General features: G+C 42.4%; 2 pseudogenes; both read right to left on the reverse strand.

The window, feature by feature from the left end:
- Nucleotides 1-7,535: 7,535 nt before the first annotated feature.
- Nucleotides 7,536-8,258, reverse strand: LOC147460768 (dammaradiene synthase pseudogene; annotated as a pseudogene).
- A 322-nt stretch (nucleotides 8,259-8,580) lies between these two features.
- On the reverse strand, nucleotides 8,581-9,103 carry LOC147460769 (dammaradiene synthase-like; annotated as a pseudogene).
- Between the last annotated feature and the right edge of the window lie 3,004 nt (nucleotides 9,104-12,107).

A 12,107-nucleotide genomic window follows, 5' to 3' on the forward strand; every position in this document is an offset into this window, starting at 1 on the left:
TTCCCTTGCTCCTGCTCCAACATCCTCCCTCTCCTCCATCTCCTCTCTCCATCTACTCCTATAACTACCTTCCCTTCCTCCGTCTTGTCCTCCAGCAACCCCCCTCCCTTCCTCAAGTTCTTCCACTCCCTTTTAATATCACTCTATACTCTTGTCCCCCCCCCCCCCCCCCCTTCCTTGCCCCTCTCTCTCTCTCTCTCTCTCTCTCTCTCTCCCCGCCCCCACCTCCCCTCACCCTTTGTGTGTGTGTGTGTCCACCCCCTGTCATCCCTCTCTCCCCATGTATCCCCCTCCCCCTTCTCTCCTTGCAACCACCTCTTCCCTCTCTCTCTTCCCCCCTTCTCTCCTTGCCCCCACCTCTTCTCTCTCTCTCTCTCTCTCTCTCTCTCTCTCTCTCTCTCTCTCTCTCTCTCTCTCTCTCTCTCTCTCTCTCCCCCTTTGACATGGATAGATTACCCCCTTTCCAAGTATTCATTGGACACACCCTCCTTGTCTCTCACACAGACCGAGATCACTCAAATCATCAGACAGGACTTGATTCATTTAGACACTAGGAGGACATGGATACAGCCTATGTGTGTGCTTGGCACGAAGATGGCTTTCTACAGAGAGCATCTTCTTGAGCTTACAAAGGATGGTTTTGTGACCAGACCTGCTTACATGAACACTCATCTATCCCATGAATTATGATGTGCTATTCAACAGATGCGCACATCATCACATCGGCTAGAGATTGTGGCTAGAATATTTAGAGGAGTACCATGAGAGGTTAGGGTTGAGAGAGATCGAGATGTGGCAGGGAGAGAGAGAGAGAGAGAGAGAGAGAGAGAGAGAGAGAGAGAGGGGGAGAGGGGGGGGGGGGGAGGGCTACATGAACACTCATCTATCCCATGGATTACGATGTGTTATTGGACAGATGTGCACATCATCACATGAATTAGAGATTGAGGCTGGCAGATTTAGAGGACTATCAACAGAGGCTAGGGTTGAGAGAGAGCAAGATGTGGCAAGGGAGAGAGAGAGAGAGAGAGAGAGAGAGAGAGAGAGAGTTGGGGGGGGGGGAGAAACTGTGAGAGGGAGAGGGGGATGCCTTCTTTTTTTTTCTTTAAAAAAGGGAAACAGTGTGGGGGAAGGAAGTGCTTTAGGAAAAAAAAAACACAAGCCCAAGCACTAGAGATATCGCTAGTGCTTGGGCTTGTTTTTTTTTTTGTTTTTTTCCTAAAGCACCCCCTTCCCCCCCACCTTTTCCCTCTTTAAAAAAACAAAAAGAAGCCCCCCCCCCCCTCCCCCCCAAACTCTCTCTCTCTCTCTCTCTCTCTCTCTCTCTCTCTCTCCCCCCCCCCCCCCCCCCCCCCCCCCAGCCTCTATTGGTACTCCTTTGAATTTATCAACCTCAAATCTCTAACTGATGTGATGATGTGCGCATTTGTTCAATAATACATCGTAATCCATGGGATAGATGAGTGTTCAATTAGGCGAGTCTGGTCACAAAACCATCCTCTGTAAGCTCAAGGAGATGCTCTCTGTATAAATCCCTCTCTGTGCCAAGCACAACCATAGGCTGTATCCATGTCCTCCTAGTGTCTAATTGAATCAAGTCCTCTCTAATGAGCTAAGTGATCTCGGTTCGTGTGAGAGACAAGGAGGGTATGTCTAGTGAACACATGGAAAGGGGGTAATCTATCCATGTCACACACACACACACACACACACACACACACACACACACACACAGAAGACATGGAGGGAGGGAAAGAAGAAGAAGAGGATTTTAACGTTGTAGGAAACTATCCCAAGAGACCTCAACGACGGGAGTTGAACTCAAGACTTGTTATTCAAGAGGGAAATGGCATAACCAATCTACCGCACTTGGGTGATAGAAAGGTTATACCATTTTCCTCTTTTTATTAACACACACCCACACACACACGTGAGAAGAAGAGGATTTTAACATCATAGGAAACTATCCCAAGAGACCTCAAAGATACGGGAGTTGAACTCAAGATCTGTTATTCAAGAGGGAAACGACATAACCAATCTACCACACTTGGGTGATAGAAAGGTTATACCATTTTCCTCTTTTTATTAGCATGTTCGCGCATGCGCACACACACACACACACCTGAGAGAGAGAGAGAGAGAGAGGCAATAGAGGGGATGGGGTTAGAGGGATCGTGAGAGGGAGAGAGGGGGAGGGGGGAGAGAGAGAAGGGAAGGGGCCAACTGTGTGTGTGTGTGTGTGAGAGAGAGAGAGAGAGAGAGAGAGAGAGAGGGAGAGAGGCAGGGTGAGGGGAAAAAGAGAGAGGGGGTAGGGGCTGACACACACATACGCGCGCGCACACACACACACACACACAAGGAGGAGGAGGTTCGTGGCTACTCCATTGGAGGGAGGACGGCAATGGGCTATGGTCGTAGGATTAGGGGTGGCACATGGTGGTAGTAAGCTAGCACCACTAACCACAAGTGGTGGGCTAAGTTGGTGGTGGCAATGGGTGCTAAGGGGCAGCAATGGGAGGTAGTGGTGGTGGGATGAAAAAAAAAAAAAACTCGTTCCAAAGCTCGCTCCATAACCGTCCCCTGTATAGTAGTTTCTTCTCTTTTTTTTTGTGGGGTTTGGAGGCATACCTTACATTCATGGAAAATTTTACCCCTAATTTGCCAAATGATGTGTTTGGCTAAAGAAAATTTGGCTTGTTGGATTTGTTCATGGAGCATTAATGGACCCTAGGTGCCTTGGGGATGATGAGGATGATGAACAAGTTGCTAGTGCAATTCTAGTTGATTCAAAGTCTAAGTTTGCCTAGTTCCACTAAAGTGTTGAAAGTTTTTTTGTCTTTCTAATTATAGACAAGGAATGCTTTTACCAATTTTTCTTACACCAAGCTTTCCACTAGAGCGGTAGATGGCCATTTCAGGTCTTCATTTGGAAAGTGAACAATTGTAAATACTTGGAACACATCTTGGTAATTGAGCTTATCACCCATAAGCAAAATTGCAGGCATAATTTTTTTTGATATATTTATTTTAGAAATTGAGGATAAGGATTATGTAGTTGAACATAAGTGGTGCCCAACTTTCATTTCTACAAAGCTCCAAAAGTGGAGCCATTTGTATCCGACAATTAATATGTAGAGAGTTGTGTGTCATAATTGTTGGCTCTGCATGAAAGTGCCAACCTTACTTTGCTATCATTGATCATTACTTGGGTGCTAATGCATCCTTTTTGTCAATTCTTTTTTCAAGAGTATGGCCATTTATTACGGATTACTATTAGTACTAGCATAGAGAGAGAGATGTGCCGGTATGCCTGTTTGTTATGTGCATCTTGCATGTGGGGGGAGAGAGAGAGAGAGAGAGAGAGAGAGAGAGAGAGAGAGAGAGAGAGTGAGTGTTGGTTGGCTACCCCCACATTGCTTGTTGGTGAAATCTAGATACTCTGACTGTTTCTAATGCATGCAAAGTCAGGGATGTAATCTAGATGCAACCACCAAATGCACCCCTTTTTTAAGGCATATGGCATTGTGCAGTTTGTTCACCAGTAAGCTCTAAATGTTGTTAACCAATGTGTGTAGGGGCATGCAACTCTAAACTACCTCACCACACATGAAAATGCAGTGCTTCAATATTGATGCGTTCACCTGTGCTTGCCTTACATGTAGCATTATGTAGTCAAGTAGCCGCATTCTTTTTGTAGCAAATGCAAAAATGGGAATCTCTACAGATATGGCTACCTATTCTTGCACTTTGAAAGCATGTGAGAGGTAACGTGGGCAAATAAATTCATGATGTGATTGATAGCAAGGGTAGCTGTTGAAAAAAAGTTTTGTTGGGCAATGCTTTGTTCAACATGCTTGCCAATTTTCGTGTGATTTTGAAAGCACAACAAGCTTAAGTTCTTGTGGAGTGTCTTGCTCTCTCAAAATACTTACTGGCAATGCCTTTGGTCAACATTTACATGCACTATACAACAACTTTTGAAACCACAATGCCTTTGGTCAACATTTACAATGCACTATACAACAACTTTTGAAACCACAATGAGCTTTGAGTGGGCATTTTGTACGAGATGGGCAATTGTGTTGCATCATTGGAAGATATACCTGAGAGAAACAATGCTAGGGAAAACTCCACCCTATTTCTAGCGGATGTGATGGGAGAATTTCACTTAAGACTTTGTCTCTTGCATCGAACATACCCAACAAAGCTGGTAAAGCAAGCTTCGTGATGTGTTGATTGTACAAGAATACGTGCAACAAAAAAATTGACTAGACGAGGTTTGGATGTTTTCAACAAATTCCAAGCAAGAGCTTAATTTGTGGGGGAGCACCTATGCATGCATTTTGAAGGAATGCCTCAATTGTCCAAAATATTGACTTAGACAAGACAATTCAAGAAGGGATTGTTGGTTTGGGACCATTGAATAAAAGAATCGTGTTGGCAATGCTTTTGGAAACATTTTTGCCCAACAAGGTCTCCAAGAGCAGTGCCAAAAGGATTTAAACTATTCATAGTGAGTGTGAAGTGAGCAGTATTTTAAATTTCACTTTCAAAAGGATAAGTAAGGTCTGGTTAAGAAAGCTCTGGAATGCATAGATTTTTACATGAGATATGTCCATAACCAGTAGGGCCAAAAGGCTTTGTTGTTAGGTGAGAGCTTGATGACCACCTTTACTTGTATTTTGAAGGCATGTGGCACTACGCAATCAAGAATCTCTGTTCCATTTCCAACAAATGTGGAGAAATGACATCTTTCAAAATGTAGTTACCTATGCTTGCATTCTAAATTTAAGTAAGATGCTCACATGGCCAAGCAAACTCGTGATGCGAGCGATAGCAGAGGTGACCATTGAAGAAAACTTATTGTTCTAGTCAACATCTATGTCAATTGTGGGTTTTGCACTTTTGAAAAGCACAACGAGTTCTGCATTCTACTCGGGATGCAATCACATGATTCTATAGGATATGCCCAACAAGGGCATAGTGCCAGGAAGCTCTTGGCTGTTTCTAGTGAATGCAAAGCGAGGGCTTCCCTTGAAATGTAAATTCTTGAACTGCACTTTTAGGAGAACATGCCAAAATACTTAATGATGGAAGATAAGGTGTATTTTCAATGGATGCACCAAGAGGGTGTTTGTTCAAAGGCAACGTGATCATCCAGATACAAATCCAATGCTTTTAGTGGATGACCCAAGAGGGTATCTATTCAAAGGCAATGTCATCACCAAGATGCAATGCAATCATTCACACTTGGTGGATGGCGGCCAAATGCATGTTGGTACATCACACAAGCCAAAGGAGAATACCTGCTGGTAACATTACACTAGGCAAAGAATGATACCGAAGTCCTCTCTAGATATGCAATGCCACGACAAGGGGACGACCAAGAAGCTTTTGCTCATTTTCATTAAATGCAAAGGGGGGACATCCAAAAGTTCTAGAAGCTTCTTGTATGGGATATTGTTTGTTAGTCTTTTGTAGCATTCGATGGTAGATGGCAAATGCAAAGGTTCTTCAGTTTACTAACGTGGAAAAAAGGGTGAACTTGAGAATTCTTTGATAACTCAAGTTTATATGCTATGTCCACAGTATTTTTAACAATAAATTTAAAGGGACCACAATATATAGGAGAAAGTTTTGTCACACTTTCTTGTTATCATGGTTTCTGACATTGGAGGAACCTTTAGGAATACAAATTCACCTTTTGCAAAAGTAACTTTCTTTGTCCTTCATTAGTATTTCCTTTGCTGCTTTGCCTATATAATTCACATCTTCAAGAAAATCCTCCTTTTCTAGGCCTATAGCCATAGGAGATCTTGGTTGGAAACCATACATCAACATTATTGGTGTGAATCTAGTCGCTGCATGTTTGGAACTATTATAAGCAAATGCCAAAATGGGTAACTAGAGTGCTCCGTTAGCTGCGTTTATATCGAATTAAGATTAAGCAAAAATATTGGAAACTGTATATGCCATTTTAGCACTTTTCAAATGATTTTTTTTTTGTTAATTTCATGCTATTAATTTATGTCTAAGATATTTATTAAATGGGAGGAGAGACTTCAAAATGAAGGAAAAGGAGAGAGAGAGAGAGAGAGAGAGAGAGAGAGAGAGAGAGTTCATCAAAGGGTGTTTGATTATTTTTTTTCCTAGAGAAAATGAAGCACGGAGAGAGATTTCATCAAAGCATGTTAACTTTTTTTTACCTGAGAGTGTTTGCGATACCGATCATTGTGGTTCAGAGGCGTTCTTTGCAAAAATGGGATACCGTTCGTAGTGCTTCAAAGGGGTATCTCGCAAAAAACCACAAGGAGGGTTAGAATTTTGTCAAGCTCATTGTTCCTGATCATACAAGATGTCAATAACAAGATGTCAATGTTATTAATTGTTTGTTGTTCCATTTTCATGTTTCAAAAAAAAAGAAAACATGCAAGTCTCCTTACATGGGGGAGTTTGCACAGTCCTCCCCAATTTTTATAATACGCAGGAACGTGCCATTCCCACGGCAGCGTGCAATTTTCAGTGCATTCATTAACTGCGTTCTCAGTGTCAAAAATAAAAAAACGATAATGCTTACCGCGGAATTGAATGTCTCTCGTTGATGCACTTCCTTGCATCAATGACGTTGGGCATCTTGCGTAGAGCCACATGCCTTTAAGATGCGTGCATAGGTGATTGCATTTGGAGAGAGGCCCTCGCTTCGCATTTGTTGAAAACAAATTAGAGCTTTCTGGCCCTGCCCCTGTAGGACAAATCTTACGTCCACACTCCAGATCACAGGAAGCACGATAATTTTTTGCAACAGCCTATGACTAGTAATCTCATCATTAATTCTCTCATCCATGTCAACGTCTTCCATAAGACTACACACCTTCAATGTGCAAGCGTAAGTGATTGCATTGGGACAATTGGAAAGAGGCCTTCGCTATCCCATGAGAACTCTGGTGGCATATCCTCTGAAGAAATTTAGTCAGAGATTTTGACAAAAGCATTAGATGAGGTCATTGTTGTTCAAGATGTAGACTCATGGATGGCATCAATGGGTGGCAGGATATGCCCAATCTCGAAAGCATGAGTCTGTGTTTTGTTTAATTGATAAAATGATTGGCCCATGGCACATCGTCCAATTCAGTGACCCTTACAAGCTTCCGCCCTTACCATACTACTCAACTTTACTTCCTTCCCCTTCTTGTTCTGCATCTTCACCAGTCACTTTGCCCCCCTCCTTATCTCCTCCCCATGCATCGTCGGCACTGTCAATGCCATCGCCATTAGCACCACCCATATCCTGTATATGTAGTTCACCCCCCACCTCCCCCACCAACACCCATCCTCCTCCTGCTCGTTCCGTAGATACGCCAATCCTCTCGCCAGCACCTCAAGCGGCATCCGCTGTGCCAGCGCCTCAGCCTGCTCGCTTTCCATCAGCCTCCCCACCAATTCCATCACCCTTGCAGTCACATCTGTAGTGGGTGGATCATTCATGACTTTCAAATCCGCAAAGGGCACAGAGTTCAACCAGCTCTTATCATTGTCTATGTCATAGGCTCCCTACCAATTTTGCTTTGCATGGTGTTAATCCAGTCCACAGCACATGCAATAGCCCCGTTTTTAACCTCTTCCTTATTTAGCTTGAAGAATTGGAATGCCCACCTACCCGGCGGCAAATAGCGTGCTTTGCTTTTGTAGGACCAGTCTATGTGTTTGGTGATTTGCTTTTCTAGGAGCCACTCTCCAGCCTTGCAAAAGGCTGGATGGTCTGGCAGAAGCCCGAACTCGACAAGAGCTCTTACCAAAAGAGTTGTATCCCAGACAGGTGATACGACAGATTGAACCACACAATGTTCTTTCCTTTCTATTGAGAACATCACCAAACCAGAGAGAGCTCTGTAGAGTACGGGGTGTGTCACATCATAGCCCCATATCTTCATGCAAACCATCGCATAAAACATGGGAGGATAGTAACCAAGAAACTCTTCAGAATCCTCTTGCCTCTTTGGCACCCACCTCTCTGCTTCCTTCAAACCCCATCACCGGAATGGTACGAGTCCCATCTTCTCCATCACCTCGAAAGTATATTCTATCCCTACAAAGAGCTTATCAGTACAACTCCCCCTAAAAGTAAAGCCAAAGCGCACATTCTTCCTCCCCTTAGCATAAAGCTCATCAAAGGACATCTCTCGCTTCAGCTTAAACACAGGCTTTTTGTCGCAAATGATCATCAAAGACACTAATCACTCGTGCACCCAGCACGCCATGTTGTATAAGTTGAAGGGAAACTAGCCAGGGAAGAGCACAACCCATGGAGGCAGAGAAGGAATGCCTTTCCAATCATAGATACCTATTAGAGCTAGCAAAATCTTGGTGAAGATCCGGGCTTGAAAGATACCTCCTCGACTGATGATGTATGTATAAGCTTTCAGAAGAACAAGATCTGTTTCTGGGACATGGAGAAGAGACAATGTTATGTAGGCTTCTATAGTGGCACTGAGATGGCCTTCATCTCCATAGTACAACTCCCACCCACCATGATCACACCATCACAGCTTAAGGTAGTTGACCCATTTTCTGCACGGGCTTTCAGTGGTCGATGCCAAACATCTTGTAGAGGATGATGGTCTGTGAGGTGATGGTTGTATTGGCTTCAAGCTCTCCCCACCAGTATCCTTGGGGGACTGCAAGGAAAGCAAGAACTCCTGGCTTCGCTGGATGCCATCATAGAGTGAGATGGGTTCGGTGTTCCACATATCATACTCCTCCTTGAAGTACTCTTGACAGTAGGGCTCCATCCTGGCCACAGCTAATCAAGATTCAGTAAGGCACTCCACTCTGATCAATTAGCTAGCCTGCAAAGCATATAGATTATCAAGATCTTGCTTTCACTGATGCCGCAAGAAAATTACACATATAGATTGTCAAGATCTTGCTTTCCTTGAAGTACTCTTGACAGTAGGGGTCCATCCTGGCCACAGCTAATCAAGATTCAGTAAGGCACTCCACTCTGATCAATTAGCTAGCCTGCAAAGCATATAGATTATCAAGATCTTGCTTTCACTGATGCCACAAGATCTTACCAGAGTTTTGTTGCGCTGAATGAGAACATATTCCTGCATTATAAATCGAAGCAAGGTGCAGGCCCCGCTTGTAGCTTGTTGCTGTAAAGCTCTCTCTTCGGCTTCCGGTGTTCCTCATGTTCAGCATCTGCGCTTGCTCTTGGCTTATGCCCTTTCGTTGAGATTGCACGGGCTTGAGAAAATGTACAAGTAGGCCGCTGTGAGGCTGTGCGCAGAAGGAATCGGCACCGCAATTAGCAATAGCTTGGAATATAGGAAAGCGCATCCGCTGCTCAGGGCGTAACTTTCGCTGGTTTTTGGCCATGTCATTCGCAGAAAAAAGAGACTGTAGAAAGGCCCGCTAGTGGTAGGCCAAAAACGTTGCCACGTGGATTACTGAGAGGCCAGAGTTTTGTATTTGCCTTCTACGCTAATGAAGTAAAGACTCTTCTCCGTTTGATTGCTTCTTACTTACGTAAGAATGCAACTTGTCCTCTACAATTTGGTTAACCCTTTTGGTTTGACCATCAAATTGTGAATGATCTGTTGTACACATAAGAGTAGTACCCATATATTTGAAGACCTCCCTCCCAAAATGACTATTGAACTTTCCATCTCTATTTGACACTATATCTGTGGGCATATAGCTTGTAGAGATGCTTAATAAGGAGTTTTTCCAACTTTGGTGTTTTAACCGTTTTATTCGTGGCAATAAGCTTTCCATTTTGGTTAACATGTCCACTACCACCCATATTAGGCCATTCCCTCGACTAGTCTTGGGTAAATCAATAAAATCCATGGAAATGCTTTCCCATTTCCTCAAGGAATCTCCAAAGGATGGAGTATTCCCCAACCCTCGAGACACTCATGTTTATTGACGTGACACTTATTGCATTTCAACACGTAAGTCTGGGCGTCCTTAAACAAACTAACCAATAGTTTTGTCATTTAACTAGTGCATAGGTCTTTTGAATCCCAGGATGATTGGCACTAGGACTATCGTGACTTTCTTTAAGAATGCAGGGCTGAAAGTCACCAATAGTTGGTATACACACTCTACCCTTGTAAAGTAAGTACCGGTCGTCAATGGAGTAGTTAGCATACTTCGTTCCTCAACAAAGTTTTTTCACCCCCCTTTGAAGACGTAGCCCTCAAAAGGGATGAAGAGTCTATGTCAGAGCTCTCTGGCCTCAAACTATACCCAAAAGTCTCGGTTAATCTCTTCATACTAACTCTCGCTTCCCTACTCATCGCACCTACCGCTTGTCTCTCCATACTAGCATGACGTGCCGATGAGGGAGGTGATTGTGTCTGTGAAGTAGTGTGATCACATAAAACACGCTAGATATGTGTAGAGGATGGATCGTGCTCAGATTGTGAATCTTAATTCATTAATTTGTGGCATGCAACTAAGTGTATTTGTCACTATGTTATAATTAACTCTTTGGTAGCGTATTTGAATGTCAAATTCATATAGGATCTCCTCCCACTGAGCCTCTCTACCCTTCAATTAATTTTAACTTGAAAGCCATTTCACACTTTTATGGTCCAACCTGACCTCAAAAGTGGCACCATATATATAATGTCTCCACTTTTTAAGCACGTGTATAATAGCCAGTAACTCTTGCTCATAGGTCGAGTAGTTACACTCGGCATGATCTAACTTTTTTACTTTTAAATGTAATTGGGTGTCTCCTTTGCATAAGCACAACTCCAATGACCTCATTACTTGCATCTATCTCAGAGAAAAATGGTTCATTCTAATCCATTATACTCAAAATAGGTGCACCTGTTATGGCCACCTTAAGCTCCCCCCCCCAACCCCCCAACTTATATTCTTGCTTTTTGACGTCAAACGGTCTATCAACAGGACTGCGATCTTCACGTAGCCTTTTACGTACTATTGACAAAACCGCAATATACCAAGAAAAATATGTAGTTCTTCAAGATTCTTTGGTGTTGGCAACCTCAAAATAGCTTCCACTTTCTTAGGTTCCATCTTGTTCCCTTTGCGGATATAATGTGACCTAAATAACGAATCTTGGTCTCAAAGAAATGACATTTGCTTTCCTTCATAAATAATTTATGTTTTCTCAATAGTTGGAGCACTAGATGCAAATGTTTTAAGTGTTCTGTTTTAGATTTACTATAGATTAATATATCATCTATGAAAAATACTATGAATTTTCGTAAGTATAGATGTATTTTGTTGTCCACTACCCACAACGGGTCCGAAAAGCTCTCTTCACAACATCTTACAATCTAATTCATACCCGATGATAGCAAAATCTCATGTCAATTTTGAAAAAATACTTTGACCCAAAGAGTTAATCAAACAACTCATCCATATGCAGCATTGAGTATTTGTTCTTAATCATTATCTAATTAAGAGCTCTATAATCTATGCATATATCCACCCTTCTTCTTTACCAAAAGAATAGGTGATGCCCACAGACTCAAACTAGGCCTAATAAAGCCTTTGTTCAAGTATTTTGTTAGCTATTTTTTCAACTCTTGTGCTTCAGAGTGGCTTAATCTATAAGCAAGTTTGCTTATAGGTTTTGAACATGATGCCATGGTCTACTTCCTGAGATGGCATCAAGCCATCCAAGAAATCATCAAGAAATACATCTTGAAACTTCTCTAATAAATTCATTAGTGCATCTATGTACTTTTTCATAAGGGTCACTTTTCTTGCTATCGTATGTAAATTTGTCCATCTCTTGGGAAGAGCCTCCAATACACTTACAAGGAGACAGATCAAGCTATTATTTGCATACATACAAAAAAATCCCATTAGAATTGGCTATGTTAATGTATTTTGCAGGTATTGACATTAGATCTAGTTGTTATACATATCACACCTGTAGATTTAGCTTCTGACTCACCCTAAGGATTATTTTTAGATAACAGACAATAGCCTACACTGGAATCTAATGATATCCATCGAAGTAAAGCAATGTATGCAATGTCACAAAAGTTAATGCTTACAAGAGGGCTTAATGTTAACTTTGTACTATGCCTTATCTTCAATTATATTAAAAAACCAAAAGC

The sequence above is a fragment of the Adiantum capillus-veneris genome, chromosome 3 (assembly GCF_014529385.1).
Source record: "Adiantum capillus-veneris isolate H3 chromosome 3, ASM1452938v2, whole genome shotgun sequence".
In the NCBI taxonomy this organism is placed as follows: domain Eukaryota; kingdom Viridiplantae; phylum Streptophyta; class Polypodiopsida; order Polypodiales; family Pteridaceae; genus Adiantum; species Adiantum capillus-veneris.